Source organism: Sciurus carolinensis, chromosome 2, assembly GCF_902686445.1.
Source record: "Sciurus carolinensis chromosome 2, mSciCar1.2, whole genome shotgun sequence".
NCBI classification, from domain to species: Eukaryota; Metazoa; Chordata; class Mammalia; order Rodentia; family Sciuridae; genus Sciurus; species Sciurus carolinensis.
The window spans coordinates 176,653,125-176,672,871 of record NC_062214.1 but is presented as its reverse complement, the minus strand read 5'-3'; the positions used below and the strand labels follow the sequence as shown (position 1 = coordinate 176,672,871).

The window sequence follows — 19,747 nt, the reverse complement described above, 5'->3', positions numbered from 1 at the left end:
GCATTCATTAATCTTCCTGTCCTCTTTTACCCAGTGAGCACCCACTGCTGTACATCAAGACACAGGATTTATCCAAAGCAAACAGCAACTAGGGAACAAAGATTCAGCTACAGCTTTATTCTTTCTTAAACCAGTTGCAAAATCTCATGCCATGTGTTATCTTATAATCAGCTGTTAGTTTAATTATGAAATACCTGAACGCTGTGTAATTACAGCTGTTTTTCATGAATGGCTGCTTCCTTGTAAAGTAGAGCATTCGGCTAAGTGGTAACACCTGGATTCTGGAATGATCATCTCTTCTTGGCAAAACTAAACAGAGTAGTTGATTGTGTCAACACCTTATGTGGACTCCTAGAAGCAGCCACCTATAACTGTTTAACAGGTATCATTGTATACAATCAGAAAACTCTGTAGCCTTTTTGATCCAGGAGACAAAGCCAAACCTTCTTTGAGTTAGAAACAATTTTGTAAAATATATATTTTGAAAGAATTTCTCATTTCCAGGCTAAGAGAAGTAGAGAGCCATCTTGCAGAAAAGCATTTTCATGTGTGATTCTGAATAAAGACAAAGAATAAGAATAATTTTATCTACCCCAGTGATGCTGTCCCTATTTATAAGGACAATGTAAAGTATAATAGAGATTACATTGGTTTTTGCTGATTATTACTAAAGTGAAAAAGAATGCCAATTGGGAAAATGCTGGCATTCCATGCCACAGGACTTTCCAGGAAGTGAAGCAATGAGTGTGACTATTTATTCCTGAAAACTGATAAAATTACAAATAAGTAAAAGCACTATTGTCTTATCCTTCAGCAGTGAGAACTGAGGCTTGCTTCATCAATTTTCTGACTCTCGTATATTATAGTTTGACATTAGAAGTCCAAGTTTTATCACAGGTTTAAGAGACGAGAGTAGTCTCATGGCCTCCATCTTGCAAATAGGTTAGTGGAAAAAGAGCATTTCTACATCCTGTTTTATAAGAATGTCGCAAGTATTAAGTTAGCAGCTTACTCAATTTCATGACAGGCCAAGAAACATTTTTCACTGTTTTTTATTGCATTAACATTTCCACACCAGGAAATACTCTTCCATGTGTGATTCCTGCTTATAAGAATATGTGAAATACCTTAAATATTTGTTGAGCATTTGATGTTATTCAATAAAACTTCCACAGATGTCTAAAGTAGCATTATTTCACCGGTGTCAGATGAATGGAGTTGAATGTGGCATATAAAATGGAACCTCTGATGGATATGGCACTAGAAATGATTAAGATCTATATTTCAAAAACGTTCCCTTTATATTTGCTGCTGCTGACTCCTAGAGAAGAGATTCAGGATGTTTAAATGAAAGCTTTCTACCTTCTTAGAAAGTGGAAAAGAATTAAATGTCATCACCAAATACTATTTTATAATTAAATAATTTTCTTGAACGTTCCCAGGCCTGTAGTATTAAACCAATTACACACAGGAAACACTAGGAAAAAGGGGTATGCTACTTCTGACTAAAAATTTTAAAAACTAAAAAAAAAAACTAAAAAGAAAAAAAAGAAAAAATATCCCCATGATATCTTGTGCTAAGACAAAGTAGAATAAAGTACTCCATGCTACATAATATAATCTCTCACTACTCATCCCCCTAGCCAATTGAACTGTAGGAAATCCTATATTATGCTATCAAAAAGCTGCATTTAGATTTCTACCCTCAATAAAGGTTTATTAATTCAGAACCAAACACAAATTCAGAATTTAACAGAATCTAGGCTGACAAGTTCCTTTATAGTGTCCATAAAAAATGGGAAGGAAAAGCAAATTAAGATACCTAGCCAGTCAGTTAAGCCTATTTACCTTGCTCATAAAAGTAAAATATTTTAAGCATGATACTGGTAACTTAGAAGAAATATTTTATTCTAATCAACTAAAATGGTAATAAGCCAGGCCCATATATTCCCTATGATCATTTATTAGGACACAAGTAAATAGTAAGTGCGTGTGTATGCATACATACACATACACACATGCACCTTGGTTGTTGTATGTATTTGAAAGCAATTTAATTATTTTTAAAAAATCCATAATATACTCTTTCATTAATTCAGGTTGACTTCTCCCTCTGGCTATCTGAAATTGTAATAGTTTACTTGCTCATGGTGTTTTAGTCTCTTCCAACTATTCTTCACAGAGCACAGAATTCTTTAGTATTCATCTGAAGCACTGTTATTAAATACCATTACCTAGAAAACTAACTTTTCTTTCCAGGCAAGACACTCTAATTAACTTTCCTGAGTTGGACTTAATTCTGTTACGAGAATTTCCTCTAGTTCTGCTTAATTGAGGTAAAGGACTTGATTTTTTGAGTCAAATTAACTCAAGGCATTTTATTTGGATACAGTCAATTCTCCTTGGATTAGTGTTTTTACAAGCCCAAACAGAGGATTAAAAAAAATTATCCCAAAAGCTTCAGAAAATTATCATAGAATATAGGATCAGATGCAATATTTTCTGTTAAACAAACTGAGTTGATTCTTTTGTGGTAGAACAAGGTTTTTCCCCTAGTCAACAGTATCCCATTAACTGATGAGTTTGGGGCTTCTAGGAATTCATAGTGAAACCAAAGTCTGAGCTACTTTAGCCAATTTTGCAACTGAAGATCATTGTGACTTGAAGACTATTATGAATCCTCTCTATTGCTCAAATGATTAGACATGCAGATCTGACACATGACTTTCTTAACCCCACATTATTTATCTCTGATAATCTGGTCTCATCATTTCTTTCAATATACTTATACAGTCACTTAACAGTCCCTTAACCAAGCCCCGGCATGCTTCCAGCTTAATAATAGTGGATTTGAATTCATGAAAATTATATTTTGACATCAAACACTGCAGATACCTGTGAATTCACCTCCATAAGTGAATAACCAAGAAGAAAATGAAGGACAATTGGGAATCACTTCAATTTTGACTATATATCCATCTAATGGGGACAGTTCAAGATAAAGATAAACAGGCCCATTCCATTTCCAACCACACTGGTGTTTTCCTGTCCCTCAAACATACCAGGTATGTTCCTTCCATAAGCCCTTAACTTTTGTGAATGACTGCACAGAATATTTGTCCCCTAAGACAGAAAGCTTATCTTCCTAAGACAGGATCCTCCTCTTCATGCAGGCATCAAATGTCCAAACTCTAAATACCATTTTCTCAGAAAGGATTCCCAGACAGTCTCTCCTAAAGGTGTACTTATTTCCATCTCAAGGTATTTACTCTACCCCCTTTAATTTTATTAGTTGCATCTGGTATTCTCTGAACTCAACTTATGTGTTTATATATTCACAAATATCTCAAATAGAAGGCAAATCTCACATAAATTGAAACAGGGTGGGTCTTATTTGGCACTGTATTACCAACCCTTAGAATACAAATCACTGTGAGAAAATAGTTCTCCAAACTTTCATATGTCCTATAGTGTGGAACACTGGATAATTTAATCTACTTCTCGAACATATTTTCCACAAATGCATCTCTCTTACTGTCCTAGTGTAGGAATCAGCAAACTATGGACCTAGACTATATCTGGCTATCACCTATTTTGGTTGATAAAGTTTTATTGGAACTCAGCTTTGTGCATTAGCTCACTTATTGTCTAGGTTACTCTTGTGCTACAATACCAAAGTAAGTAGTTGTGACAAGATCACGTGTCTCTGAAGTCCACAATATTTATTATCTGGCCATTTATAGAAAAAGAGAGTCAATCCTTGTATGGGCTCCTTAGAGTGAACCATCGGGTCTCCAATCTAAATAGAAATATTCAGAGATGAAGTTAATTCAATATCATTGACTCTCATGTGTGAGATAAAATTTAAGTGGGAGCTTGGTTATGTCTAATTGAAGTAACATTTTCTCCAAAAAAAATGTCAGTTTGAAAGTTAACCTGCCTCCCAAACATATAACCTTTCATCTGTATAATTGTTCATTGGTAGCAACTTGGATCAATAATGATCAAAGTATAAACTAAGTGGTGATTTAGAAGATAAAGCTGAACCAACATGATATTGCATGAAAACAGAATGACATCTTTTTTAATGAACACTTGCTGCCTGCAGGCAATTGTGACATGAACTGACACTCAGGATACAGAGGGTTCAAATATAGCAGTACTCTGATACAAATCAGTTCGAAGGGAAGTACATTACCACACCATAGGAGAGTAAACGTATGCTTTCAAAGACTGGCAATAAAATCAGACACAACCAAGTATGGCGTTCTATAAGATGAAGTGTACTGTTAAGTACAGGGACATACTCTCCCTTGAATACAAATATTAGGTGAGCTCCAGTTCTCTGTGTGGCGGGGTGGGGTGGAGTGGGGGGTGGACATTGTCATTTTCCTCTGACATTGTTTTGAATAAGAACAGGCCATGAAGGTTGAGAGAGTCAAATAGTTTAGCATGTCAGCTCCCACTGCAGTGCCCCAAATTAGAAGGAAACTAGAGACAAGGAAGCCAGCACAGCTGCTCAGTAGAAACCTGCACCAATTATTCTAACCAGCAAACACTGAAAAACGGTCTGGTCCCCCAGTCCTGAGGAATGGCAGGCATCATGACCGCAGCAACTCTTTCCCTTTCACTAATTATCTGGAAAACATTTTGCTCTTGCTCTCCTCCAAACAGTTTGTGGAATTTGTTGCAAGGGACAGTGCTTTTCCTTTAAAACATCTTAATGGAATTGAATCATTTTCCCATTATCCATTCACTTTGAAGTGAAATTCACTTTATTAATCTTTCAATGAGGTAAAGGCAAGAATAGGATAACAAACCAGAAACCCAGTCTTTGGGCAGCATTGTTCTAAAGATAGTGAATCGGAAATTATTCCTGGAATATTCCTCTTTCCCCTCTCTCTCACCGCAAAGGATTTCTGCAGCAATGGTGCATTAGTGTGATAATGTCCTAATTCTGTTTTCTAGTGGACGGTGATCCTCTAGAGAAAGGAAATGGTAATGTAGGCCCTTGAAGGCTGAGGTTTGTAAAAATGGACAAGGAGTTTGACTTTCCATTCACACTGGGCTCTTGCGAAGGAAAAGAGAAGATAACAATGACATGGACACAGTGACTATTGAAGATCACAATCACTTGGGAGAACTGATTTTTGCTAGGAAGAGTACACTCGTCATAGACTTCAATCTCTTCAACATTGGCATTCAGAAATACAGTATGTTTCCATCGGCCAAAAATGTGATGGGCTGTTCTACATCATTGTGTGAAACTTTATGGGAAAAATAGGGATTTATAGGATTCAAAATTTATCTTTGGCCATGGGGGAAGACACCCAGGAGCAATTAGAAATTTATGCAATACTGTATTAAAAGTATATAAAACTTTAGAACAAGCCAAGTTGCTTATGATAGGCATAATAGATTTCAGTGATTATATGGTAGACAAATATCTCACCAAAATCCCCCCTAAAAAAAAAAAAAAAAAACAGAAAAACAAACAAAAATCTCTGTTCTTTGGTATGTAAAATTTAGATAACAATAGTACCATTTTCTAGGGCCAGCTTCATTGATACTGAACCAGGACAGTGCACAGAACCCTGTGGGTTTGGAGTTCAGTACCTTGCAGTTGCCTTCTGGAAATGTTTAAGTATTTTACCTGAATTTGTGTTTTAAAAGTGAAAGTTCAATGGGACACTGGAGACATTGAGGTCTCACATCCTGGCATGGGTCTTGGCCACCATTCTTTCCTCCTCCACTCCTGAAGTCACGTGATGGGGTCCTGGGTGCCTGTGAGGGCCTACACTTGCTCCCTGAGTATCCTCAGATTTGTCAGGTTGAGAAAGACTGAGAAAGAAAGGAAGAAGCTTCTTTCCTGCTTTTGGCATAAAGGGCTTGCATTTTCATTTTATGCTGGAGCCCACAAACTATGTAGATAGTCCTGCCAACTGAATACAGCCTGTGTGAGGTTAAAGGATGCGATCCACATAGAAACTGAAAATATTACCCAGCATAAAGCCAGTGCTCATTCAAAAGCAGATCATATTATATGATTTATATTGCTTTTGTTTCTTCTGCCTACAGTACATCATGGCAAACACATACAGGCTTGTCATTCATCCCACTTTACTTTCTCAGAGATGGTTTAACCCCTCTAAGAGTGAAATGAATGATTGGTCCCCATGATTTTGATTGAGGAGAATCCTCATTCTTGATAATGGAATGGTACATGGAGTGAGACAAAAAGCCCTGAATTTATTTCACACAAGATTCTAAACCAACTACCTTCTGTTGAAACCCTAGAAATTATCTCAGGTACACTCGACTTCTTCAAACGCTCATTCTTGTCCTGTCTCCTATGAAGCATTTTACAAAAGAAGTCACTACCTTTAACAAATCAGAAAGGTCAGACAAGTACCCAAGAGGCCTGGGGAAACTGATGTTTCTATTGTTACAAATTCAAATGATCAATGAGCAGTTCAAGGGGTGAGGCAGAGGACTGCAAGAGCACCCCAGGTTTCAGCATCTGCTTAAATGCTGGGAGGGAAATCACAGGGTTGAAAGCTATGTTTCCATTCAGACATTTTTCCTCTTCATCAAATGACAGCAAAGCTCTTCCCACTAAGAATGAGGACTCAGGGAAACTGCCCCACGACTAAGAACTAATTAGTAGTGTGCAGGTTTAACTGGATCTGAAGGTTCAGTTCTTTCCACTGAGATATTTTCACCCATGTTGCCATCACTGTGTTTTATTTTTCTGCTCTGAGTCATCTCAACTCTCTTTAAGGATCAGTGTGAAGCTTACAGAGGTCTTTTTGATCAAAAATAATACAGGAATGGATATAGATTTCTATGCAGGTTGGGTAAAAAAATGAAACCTTAAAATTTGACGTGTACAGAACAAAACTGTACAAAAGTGATCTGTGCCTTAAATGTCTCTTTGAATAACCACCATTTGGGTGAAAGATAGATTAGACTGGTTTGAAAGCACATTTCCTCCTATTTAAATTTAGCCTTCTAACATAGTGGTATTTAGTAAGGAGTTCTAAAGCATATTTCTTTTCAGGAGGTAGACAAATGTCCTTAACATGGTAAGTAATGGTATTTTCATCTGATCTACTGAGATTTCCCACTTTGTGGATATGGAATAATTTCCCTTTCATTAAGCAATCTATATTTATCCTCATAGACTTCTCCCATGGCCCAAAGTTTCAAGTCATTAAACCTCTAATTATTAATTAATTCAGTAAATGTGCATTAATGCCTACTATGTCTGGCCCTAGGTTGGACAGTGATGCTATAATGATGTTTGTACAGTTTACCAAACTATAAAGGGTCCAGAGATTGGTTCTGAGGATGCACAGTTCAGCAAATAAAGCAAGAGAGCCCTGAAAGATATGCAAAGTCCTAGGAGATCTTAGAATGGACAAAGCTAGACCTACGTGGATAGAAGTGAAGGCTTCAAAGAGGTGGTGACTGCAGAGTTGCCACAGAAAAATGTCAGCAGGTGACTATGCAGATACAGAGAGGAATGGTATATAGTGCATAAAGTAAACCGGGACACCAACAGGACTAGAAAAGAGCCGGGGAACTGGGGCAACCACAACCTGTTGGCTAAGAGGACTAGAGTACAATAAAAAGAAATAAGACCAGCATATTACCAAGAGAAACCCCACAAAGAACCAGTCACAGGGACAGTCACTCAGCAGTGGTCAAGATAAACTCAACTGTGGCCATTCTAATGTATGCTACTAAGGGTACTTTTCTTAGTTGTCTCTATGCCTCTTTAGAAATACCTAATTTATTCTCTGTGCATCCTAAATGCCAAGTATCTTTCAGTCATAGAAACAAACAGTGCCTCAGAGACTAGTTATGAACAAGAACGAGACACTAACATACCAAAGTGTAGAGCCGAGGAGGTCTGAATGGTAGGTCATGGTTTCAGAAGGACTACTTAAAAAGTCCTTAAAGTAGGATTTATTAGTGGCTCAAGGTGGCCACTTTCATGGGGACTATGGTCACAGTCTAGAGGTGGTGGGTGGCATTCATTAAGCATTAACATTTCTGTCATATTAGAGGAGGTATCAGATGCAGTGGTGAGGAGCTGGGACTTTGGAACAAGATGGGCTGAATCAGCCTAGGCTTCTGAATGACTCATTTCTAAAGGAGGATAATACCTTATAAGACCGTGAAAGACACTGAAAAAAGTAAAGCAGGCAAACTCCTTATCCTAGGGCATGGTATGCAGGTAACACACAAAGCTTGCTATTATTTTTTGACTGTACTTACTAGTCATCTGTTAAGTCCCTGTATTGTATAACAATAGCAAATATTGTCAAAATTTTTTCACATATGCCTTTGTGTATGGACTTAGTAGTATCCATTTTTGCTATGACAAAGAAAGAAAAAGTTCCAGTAAAAATTTGGAGAGGAAAAAGAATGAGGAAGTATCTTTGTGTTCAATTCCATGCCTTTAAAAGTTTAACCATGATTTTCCTACCCCTTTGAATTTTTTACCAGGTATGGAAGAGCATGAGTGTTATGGTTTGGATGTGAGGTGTCCCCCAAAAGCTCACGTGTGAGTCAATACAAGAAGGTTTGGAGGAGAAATGATTGGATTATAGCCTTGGCCTACATAGTGGGTTAATCTCTGATGGGATTAACTGGGGGGTAACTGGAGGTAGGTGGTTGTGGCTAGAGGAAGTGGTTCATTGGGGGTGTGGCTATGGTGTATGTATTTTGTATCTGGAGAGTGGAGTCTCTCTTCTCTCTGATCATGATATGAACTGCTTCCCTCCACCACACTTTTCATGTTCTGCCTCACCTGGAGCCCTGAGGAATGGAGCTGGCTTTCTATGGACTAAGACCTCTAAAACTGAGCCCTCAAATAAAGTTTTTCTCCTCTACAGTTGTTCAGGTTGGGTCCTTTTAGTGAAAAGCTGACTGAAACAATGAGTAAGCCAAGTCACACAAAAGGAGCTGGGAGATTAACTCATCATTCATTAGGGAGACTCAATGTCTAGTTTTTTTTTTTTGTTTTTTTGTTTTTTTTTTTGTGGTGCTGGGGATTGAACCCAGGACCTTGTGCTTGCAAGGCAAGCACTCTACTGACTGAGCTATCTCCCCAGCCCTTTTTTTCCCATTTTTGACTATCAGAATTAAATTGATTTTATTATCAAAAGGAGTTTCCTTGTCTATAACAATAAGTGAATTGTGTAGTTTAAACCTTGACAGGCACACTTATGCAATGTCAGTTTAATTTTAATTATCAATTTTTCTCATGAAGAAATGAGTATCCTCTACCAGGGGATGACTAGATCAGTCTTCGTTGTATTTTCTTTATCCATCTTCCATTGTGTTCTCCTTTGCTAAGAAGGGAAACTATAGAACCACCTGCAGGAAATAAGCATGACTTCCTGTCCCCAGCTTTTGTTTCTAATGTTCTTGCTTTTCATTATCCCCGGAACAGAGGAGTAGCCCTCTGTTCATTGCTTTAGAATCCTGCCTGCACTTGTGAATGACACCCGTTTTCAACTGTCATCTCCTAGATTTCAGAACTAAATTTTATTCCATTGCCAATCATCCTCTGTCCAAGAGTTTAGCTGGTAATATCCTTTCTAATTTGGTACCTTTCTGGCAGGTCTTTTTTCTTTTGCTCAGTATGAAAGAAAAATGTCCTATGTCATCATTTAAAGACAGGCTGATATAGATGACAAAAGAATACTCATTTAGAATCAGAAAATTAAATTTACAAAGCTTCGATCACCGCACTTAAGCACTGGGCACTTGGCGTCCCCAAGCCTTGGCTTCCCCATTGTTAATATTAAAAATGTGCCCTCCAGGCCAGGAGGAGGATCCTGAGCTCATCTTCACTCAGACTTGGCTTCAGAGGACATGCTTTCTCTATCATTTTGCCTCCCTTTTGGAACACACATGAAGCTTGACTTTTTTGCTACTGCTATATAATGTCAATCATTCAGGAAGATGGAAACTTAGTTTATTGTACTCCACCCCTCTTGTTTGCACCCAACAAGACCCTCTCTTGTTTCCCATTTCCTAACAGGCTCTTCCAGTAGCCTGAAACGGCTGGTATGGGGTTTGGGGATGACATAATGATTTTACATACAGAAATCACATTTTCAGATATCCTTTGAAACAGCTTTGTTTTGAGAAGGAAAGGCAGATGCTTTTTTTCTAAGATTCATTTCTCTAACTTCTAATGAAAACTAAACTCTTTCCCTTACTTCAAATCAATTCAGAGTTAAAAAATGATGTGATCCTTACCACTTAGGTAATAAAATAGTCAGAAAACTTATATCCCCTAGTCTGTAAGCTTTGTTACCAAAATTGACTCTAAAATTGAAAACTATGTTTTTGGAGATGCTCTGAATCAGTAAACCAACTTCCACTAGCTAGTTGTTTCAGAATATTTTTTTAGAATTCAAATTATAATCTTCTATCCTCTATGATAAGGATAAAACCAGCTACAATTTAAATATATGAAATATATATATATAAAACTTATAATCTTTTTCCTTTACATAATTTTTATGTATATTAGAATGAAAAGGAAGTATACCCACTAATACATTTATTTTATTACCAACAAAAATGGGGAATTTGACTGATAAGCTTGGCTTGAACACATCACTGTATATAACTAAATCTCATTGATAAAGTGGCAGTCTGTTAAAAAGGTAAACTGAGGCACAATAAAGCTTTAACAAGTTCTTTGAGTAAGTAGTGGTTCATGAACCAGGCAGTTCCAAACCAGAAATTATTTAGGAGCTCCATTGAAGGAATGAAAGGAGAAGCATTCTATGGAGGGAACACAGAAATAAAGCAAAGAAAGCATTTAATTGACCACGATTATACAGTAGCCTAAGCTTGGAAAAGTCCCTAGTTATATATTTTAGCTGTCTGAGTCTCAACTGTTGAACTTATGATTTTTTAAACATAGACATTTACAAGAAATAACCCAAGTTAAGTGTTGCTTAGGTTTACAAGTCAAACAAGGGTAAGGTCATTTATGTGGCCTAATTGGCCTTGCCTGCTCAGGAATTCATTGGGTACAGCTTCCATTTAGATGTACTTTAACCTCTCTTAATCTTCAAAACATAAACTGTGCCTAACATTAACACTCACCTGAATTCATCACCTTGCAAATCTGATTATGTACTATAGTACATCAAGAAAACTTCAAAAGGTAAATGGAAACAAAAAACGCATTTTTGCTCAAAATTACAGTGCCTGAAATCTCAGCTGTTGAAAGAAGAGCAGGTGCCAGCTTGCATGGCTCCAGGCAGGTGGTCAGAGGATAGAGGGTAAGTCCAACAGAGCAGAGCACGCAAGGCAAGAAAAAAGCCCTGGCACGTGAACCAGGCTCTTCACCAGGAATCTGTACACAGTAGGAAACCAAACCAAACAAAAGGCCCATTCAGTTGATCTGAATGTTGAATTAGCCTTGAAAAAAAAAATCTGAGACTCCTATATGAATTTTAGAGACAGATTTTAGAGACAGAGGGATCCGAAGAATCCCTAAGAGAAACAAGAAATGGAAAGAAATTGCGCAGTTAATGAGAATTTCTACTGCATTTTCCTTGGGAATCCACATTATAAATCCCTAAAACTGACATCCAGCACTTGAAATCCTGTTAATTCTCAGCAAATGTTCAGGGAATAAGTAAGTGAGGAATGAGAAAGAGTGACATGTAATATTCACAGATTCATATTCATCTTCCCTCATGAAATTTTCCTTATTTCAACCCAAACCTGGCCAAATCAGACTTCATGAAAAATTCTTCATTTTGTCCCTACATCTCATATTTTACAGAGAAAGGAATATATATTCTTTCAGGATATTAGGGATAAAAGGACAAATTCACCCTTCAGTTAATTTTCTTCCTTTCAGAATGACAAAAAGATAAAAAGTTTTTGTGTGCTTTTTTTTAAAATTCTGATTCCTAAGAGAATTTCTGTAAATAATCAGTCAAGGTGAAGGGACAGATACATTGAATTAATGACTTTGTATACTGAGCATATACTATATCCAAGGTAGTTTTAGGTAATACAAATCACAGTGACAGACAGCAATGTAGAAATTTTAAGATATTTTGGCATATACCTGCCACATAAATGTATCTCCAAACCAACACACTCTCTTTCCACAATATATCCAAACGATGTACATGAATTGTATAGTATTTTAAGCTGTGGTTAATAAGCAGTTCTGAGTCTACTTACTGCCTCTCTTCCCTGATAGCTCACAATACAATGTTAACAGATTGAAAAGGTATTAGCCTATTTTAAGATGTTCAGATAGGGAAATCTCACTCCTTTATTTAGCAATCTTTCCTAAAATTCAGCAATTTCCTTTATATCTGCATATCTTGGGAGGGCTTGTGCTTTCAACTGAAATCTATTTTCTCTTCTTTTGCCATTTCTGCTGCTTCTTCCTTTGAGGAGACAAAGCAGACTGTTTCAGAAGCCGCTTATGTATAATTTAACTCCTCAAGCTCACATCCCATCCACTCCTCAATTAGGTGCTCAATCCCAATCCCTAAATCCCTTTAAATTCCATATGAACTGCAGATGTTAAAGTATCATCTTGAGCAGACTTTTCTATACTACGTGCTCACTGCACATAGAGAAATTAAACAAAAGATAACGTCTTTGCATCTTAGAGCCCAGGGATTATTTTAAAAACACAGAAAGAGTGTTTTAGCTAAAGCCACTCAAGGAGAAGTTTGTTCTTCTGTTAATGTCTATTTTAACCTGTTCTCAGAAAAGGACATCCCCAGGAGTTGCAGATAGATGGTATTGTAGTTCTAATTTCTAAATAATCATTAATTTTCTACTTCTCTGGACATCAGGTATGGATCTGATGAGGACAAAGCCACCAGCCCATGACATATGTGTCATTTCAATTACCCAAAGGGCCAGGTGTCAATATAGGACTCGTCGACTCAAGACACTATGCTTCAACAAACCAATTGAAACTGAAATACAACTCTCTTAAGAGGGGATCCACTCTTCTCTCCTCCTGGCAAACTAGCCCTACTTTCTCACTACTTAAATGTGGTGAATTTCAAAGGTGCAAAAAAGTATACCAAGGGACCCACATAGTAATTTTTCCAGGCAGAAGTCTATACTCTTGCAGCAAAATCCCTTATTTATGACTCTATTTTGTTTTAGTTCTTGTTTATATTATATAAAATTGATATTAGAAGATATTACAAGTATGATATCATCTAATCAGATCTGTGCATTTTCAAGAGAATATTTTCATTTTAGCACACTATCAAGTTTTTATTACGATGATAATCAGGGTCCCAAAACCACGTGCAGAAGAACTCATGAAGTCAGATGTTTTCATCAGTTCTGAGTTAACATCAAGTATTTGCTCAAAATAATGCACAATGGGGGAAAAGAACTCCAACGTAACCTAAAGATGGTCTCATAAAAAGTCTTATTAGCAATGTTATTGATTCAGAATCCAGTGCAAATCTGTGGTTTTGGAAGAGAGTTTATTATTGCCCAGGGTAATTGACCAGAGAAAATAGGAACACTCATTTCATAGGCATCTATTAAGCTACTGAAAAGTATGTTTTAAGAATATATGGCTACGCGGTCTTGCTCATGTGCCGTTCTCAGAAAAACATCTTTTTGTTTGAGATGCTATGAGAGAGTATCTATGATGACTGTGATCATTTTGTACATAGCATATGTGCCACATTCTATTCTTAGGGAGGTAGGCACTATGACTACCCCAGTTTACAACTAGTTTACAACTGAGAACACTGGGGTCGAAGTAACTTGCCTAAAGACACATAACTTAGGGGTAAAGATAAGAACTGCTCTCAAGGACTAGGCTCCCAACAGCCCTTCACTCTTGGCAATTGCATTAAAGTGCCTTTCTCTGATGAGATTCCAACACAGATCAATAGTGATACACAGGGGAGAAATCATACAAGATCATATAGCATCTTGCCACTTTCCTACAACATCCTTGTTGATTAAGTTAGGAAATGCTTCTTTAGCAAATTCCTATTAAAATATTTCTGGTAAAAGGAATCACCAAAATTTTGAATGGCAATGGTCCCTACATATACCTAAGGAAGAGAAGGGATAGAAGGAAAGGATCTTAAGTGATAACAAGCTGTCATTGGATTATGTGACAGCAACATTTTGGAGAGGTTTTTTTGTTTTGTTTTGTTTTGTTTTGTTTTTTTAGCAAAGGAATAAAAAACTTGATAATATTTTGCAAGGGTGAGGAGAAACAAACACTCATATTGCTGGTAGGAGCGTAAATTTAGACAACCTCTTTGTAGTGCAACTTAACAATATCCTTTGATATTTACAATGTACTTAACTTTTGACATAGCAATTTCACTTTTGAGGATTTATCCAATAGATATTCCTGTATATGTGTGCAAAGACTAATGAACAAAAATGTACATTTTCTTACTTTGTATAGTATTTTGTAAAAAGATGAAATGTTCAAATGTACATCAATAGGGTGCTCATTTAATAAAATATACTGCCACAAAATGGAATATTATATAATATTTTTCATGGAATATTCCCTAAGAAAGTTGAAGTGGAAAAGAAAAGTGGAGGGTTTTGTTAATATTTATGTCAAGAAGGAGGAGTAGGAAAACATTATTATAACTATATGTTACATTAAAACCGTCTCTGTAGAAATACACAAGAAAAGCTGGTAATTTTTGTTCCCTTTGAGAAAGGTGTTGGAGGACTAGCATTAAGAGCAGGAGGGAGAAATTTTACATTTTCTTTTGTTCTGTGTACAATTTTAACTGAGAAGAATAGAGTTACTTTAGATTAGGTAGAGGGGAGGGAAAGGAGGGGAAGGTGTATGGGGGTAGGAATGATAGTAGAGTGAAACAGACATTATCACCTCATGTACATATATTACTGCATGACCGATGTGATCCTGCAATATGTACAATCAGAAAAATGAGAAATTACACTCCATTTATGTATGATTTACCAAAATATATAAATGCATTCTACTGTCATGTATAACTAATGAACAAATTTTAAAAGTTTATAAAAAACCAATTGGAATTAATATTCATTAAGAAACTATAGTATGCACTATCTTTTAAGTATCAGACTTTGAGAAATGTAGGAGTATAATCAAGTGTGAAGATGGAAATTTTAGAGTGATGCTCATAATCTAACAGACAGATAATACACTATTATACATGAGATCTTACTGTGTGATTTGCCATCTCCACTAAACCTCTAATAAGATAAGTGCCTGACTCTTGGAATGGATACCAAATGGAGGTCTATAATTTCCTTCCAGGAAGACTTTCAAGAGTGAAGAAATCAGGTTTTAGGTTGGTCTGTAGTAAGTATTTCTAAGTTAGAAGGATGAACTCAACAATTCAGGTCTGGAAGTCTCAGATAAACCAGGCCTAAAGATAAAATCACATGTTCTGATAATGTAGAGAGGTTGAAAAGAGAAAAAGAAAGAGAAAAAAATCAAAAGAAACTGGAGCTCACCAAAATATGCCTAAACAAAGCTAGAGTCACACAGACACCATTGACTTTGCCAAAGCCCTGGAGACAGTCTGCCCAGAACCTAAAGGCAGAGTGTGAAAGAGGCAGGAGGCAAGCAGGTGCAAAAGGAAAAATACTCAAGCACCTCTAGTAGCCTCAGAGATATGTGAGACACCAAATCCCAGCATACATATGTCTCTGGGGTGGTCCCCTGTGATGATATAAAGCTATCAGAATTTATAGAATGCAGATAGAATCGCTGAAGCTACAATCAGCTCCACCATGGCACCTGAATGTCTTCAGGTCTGTATATATTTAATGGCATTCTATTTCTTTTCTCATTCATGTCTGAGAAGGAAAAATGAGCCTAGTTACAGAATGATTAGTTAAGACTTTAAGGTCAAATTGATTCATGTGAGTGGTGGGGTTTGTACATATCTCTAAACAATAAAGCATATGCACTAACTCAACTCCCATGTTATATATACATGTCCCTTTTTAGGGACATTTAGAAAATATCCATACTGTGGAGGAGTTAGCCTTTGAGAGAAGGAAGAGTTGACGAAAGAGAGGGAAAACTGGTACTCATTAATGTGTGTCTGCTGTATTTATTCACACAGTAGCCACATTGAGTTAATGTGAGCTTGTTACTTTCATTCACTCATTCATACCGGCCATTCATTCATTCCTTCATACTCTTCATTCATTCATTCACTCATGCCATTTCCTGAATGAAACACATGAAGGTGCTAGGAATGGTCACAGGACAGGGCCCCAATCAGACAAGCAAACCACTGTCCATGCTTCCATTTCAGCAAACACCTGGGATCAACACAGACAGCCTTACCTGTTTTCAGTACTGGGTGCCTCAGAGGTTACTGTCAGCCTCCTGTGACTAGAACCATGGGAAGAGGTGATTTCCTCCAGGAATTCTCTAGAAAGCAGCCCTGTTTTTGTTAGCAGAGTTCCAGGTCAACCTGGAGTTCAGTCTACCATGATGACTGCCAAATCTTGGGTCTTTTCCATTTTAAAGATAAACTCTAAGCAGAAACCTTTTTTATTAAATATATTTAAGTACATTCTTGCCAGCAGTGGCCTCAATTCAGACAAAGACCTTGCTTTGCCCAGTCTCTGATATGTCTGATGATGGGAGTGAAGGAGGAATTTATGGTGTGTTATTCTTGGAGAATTTGGAAAGCAAGAGCAGGAAGATATGGAGTGAATAATGATAAATATGCATCAAAACCGCCCTGCACCATGGCCAGTCATTATAATGTCCCTATCCTGAGAGCTCAGTGTCCTTCTTCATGCTCTTCTCTTCATTAAAGAAGTCCCATAATCCCTTGGAAATAGCCATTTTCCAGAACAACACTGTGATAGATGAACAGGAAAAAAGTAGCTGATGTCATTCAGTATTTTATCAGAGTGATTTTTCAGAGGACAGGCATCCTACGAAAGAGTTACTAAAAAATTTTACAAACTTACATTCAGACTTTACCTGGGTTTAATCCAGCATGTCCCTCCAAGGGAAGGGGGTAAAGCTATGTTTAAAAATTTGAGCAATGACACACTCTGATTTCTGTTGAAATGACAGCAGGAAGCAAGGCTGAAGGGTGAGAAGAAAGCTCCTCCCTCTCAAACCCAGGTTGCAAATCAGTCTTATTTCTTCTATGCTCACAGGTAACAATCTGGTAAGTGCAAGGACCTGCATTCCTATTGTAGAGACATCTTGAGTTTGTACCATAGACCAAGCTATGAATTCTAAGAGTCAATGAGAAGAGGGATTAAGACGTTCTAATCATTTCTACCCATTTTCTCTCTTAATTTAGACTTCTCAAAATTTTCCACCCAAGTGACAGTAATGCCAGGAATGGAATAGAGAAGATAAGCAACTAAAAGAAAATGTCTTTGAAATTTTCCTCCCCACCCCTTAAAGATCCATGCTTGTTTGCATTCTTATGCATAGTATATTACTTTGGTTTCAATTTAAGCTTTTACTCTGAGTCAACAATTAAAGTTGACTTCAGGAAAATATATCACATCTATTTCATGACTCCACGTAACCTATGTTGATATATTTCTGCACTACAGGTCTTTGATTAATTTGAAGGACTGAGATTGTTTTTTTCTTTCTGTAGCTGACCACTGTTGAACCAGTAGAAACAGTGCCACTTCTCTAATGCCCTCAACAAAATTAACTTTCTTAGCAAGTTAAATGACTATCTTGAGAATTTTAAAAAGTGATTTCCAACATCTAATCTTAACCGTCTACCTTGAATTAAAACCAGGTACAGTCTGAAGTGTGGTCAAATTTAGCTAACATAGCTGTGCTGACAGATTTTTCTTCTCAATGTTGTCTAGGAAATCCTGGGTCAGGTTCAGGAACCCTGCTGTCATCTGTTTCACTGTCGTCTCAGGAGGGGGAATCCTGCAATTTGTCTTTGATGACTTTCCATGGTGGATCATGTGGAGAGTGTGGAAGTGACTCCCTGAGTAGTTGTGGTAAGAGCAGCAGCAGTCCCACCATCTTGATCAAGTCACCCCCTGTTCTCTGCTCTCCACGTCAGTCTCTGAAGCCAGAGATGCTGCCCAGCGGCTCCCCACCTTCATCTCAACTTGCCTCTGGTTTCCTTCTGAAACCCAATGTAAAAGGAAAGGAGAAAGCTTTCCACAGAAATGCTGTCATTTTTTTTTTTTTAAAGAAGCCAGGCACAAATGACTATGTTTATATGAACTACCCACAAAAGGCCAATTTATAAAAATAAATCACAGCAGTTGTTGAATAGGGCGAAGGGTAGGAGCAGGGGCTAACTACAAATGAGCAGAGGGAAATCAGAGGGGTGATGGCGATGTTCTAACACAATTGTGGTTATGTTTGGACAACTCTATACGTGGCAGGCTTACGATGAGTGAATTTTGTGGTATGAAAATTGTACCTCAAAGCTGCATAACATGGAAACAAAATCCCCCAAAATAGAAAACTCCAGGCTTTGGAGAGAAAGGATGTTTCAGTTAGGCTTTTAATGATCTAATTATCATGAGAAATTTCAGGCTAATTAGAAATATTTAAACACAGCAAAATAAGACAATGCTTAAAATAGCTGAAAGTAATGCCAACACATGCATAAAGCACTCTAGGAAAGGTTGCTTTACAGATTTTCAATTTTTCTTTTCTTTTCTTTTTTTGTTAATTTATATGGAACATTTTCCCAGAACAAATAGAGTTGGGTTTTAATAGTTTGTCATTCTGAAAACATATCTTCTACCAAGGAAAAAGTCTGAACTACCTCCTGTGAAAGCTCTAATAGGATGGAATTAACAAAGTAAATGAAATACAGAAGTTGGAATATTTTATGATTTTTCCTCAGCTTTTGTTCCTACAAAATGACCTTAGTAAGGAAAAAACAATACAAAGATGATGAGCTAATACTAAGAATTCTGTGCACTCTATGTCCACTTAACATGATTTTCTTTTCCTATGTATAATAAGAGTACTTCTCTCAGCTTTCTTTATATCAAATGGGAGTCACGCCTGATAAATATAATGGGAAGAGGGCTGTATGTCACTTCTGGGCAAAGCACTTAACCATGCTGCCTATCTGCCCAAGCTCTCTCTATCCTATGGATGTAGCAGGAAGTGAAGATCTACGAAGTGGCAGACCAACCTCATGAAAGGATCCTGGATCTCTGTGTCACTTTTGAAGGAAGGTATTTGGTAGGACTCTACAATTGGCACTGCATTGCCTTAACAACAAAGAAATCTGTCTTTCATTAAGCCATTGGAATTTTGTGGTTGCTTGTTACAGCAGTTAGTAGTAATTAGCCTAACTAGTCCCCTCTAGCACCAAGCATGGTCCTTACTTTTCTCCTTGCATGACCTAGGCCTGTTCTTCCCTCATTCCTCTTTCCTATTTATCTTCTTCCCCTTTCTTCTCAACTTCGGTTAACGTTCATTTCTAAGGCCAAGGAAGAAATAATATGAATAGTTTCCAGCCTGTATCTTATTAGGAGCCTTCTTCAAGAACCAGGACATCTGGATGGGCTGAGATGAAAGTGGCAGTTAGCAATTTCTCCTTTAGTAGAGCATGTCTGAGTCTTTGGTTAAAATGTCACACCAAGGGCAGTTGCTTTGACCACCCACCTAAGAACCCCTGCAGCTATAAATGCCAGGAAGGAAATGTCAGAGTTGGCAGCCACTTCTGGGTCATGAACTCTGCTTTTATCA

At 37.3% G+C, this 19,747-nt stretch overlaps 1 protein-coding gene across 10 annotated transcripts in view; it reads right to left on the bottom strand.

Moving 5' to 3' along the window:
* The window catches only part of Nrxn3 (neurexin 3), a 1,546,128-nt gene that overhangs the window by 918,252 nt on the left and 608,129 nt on the right, over positions 1-19,747 (bottom strand). The window lies entirely within an intron of this gene.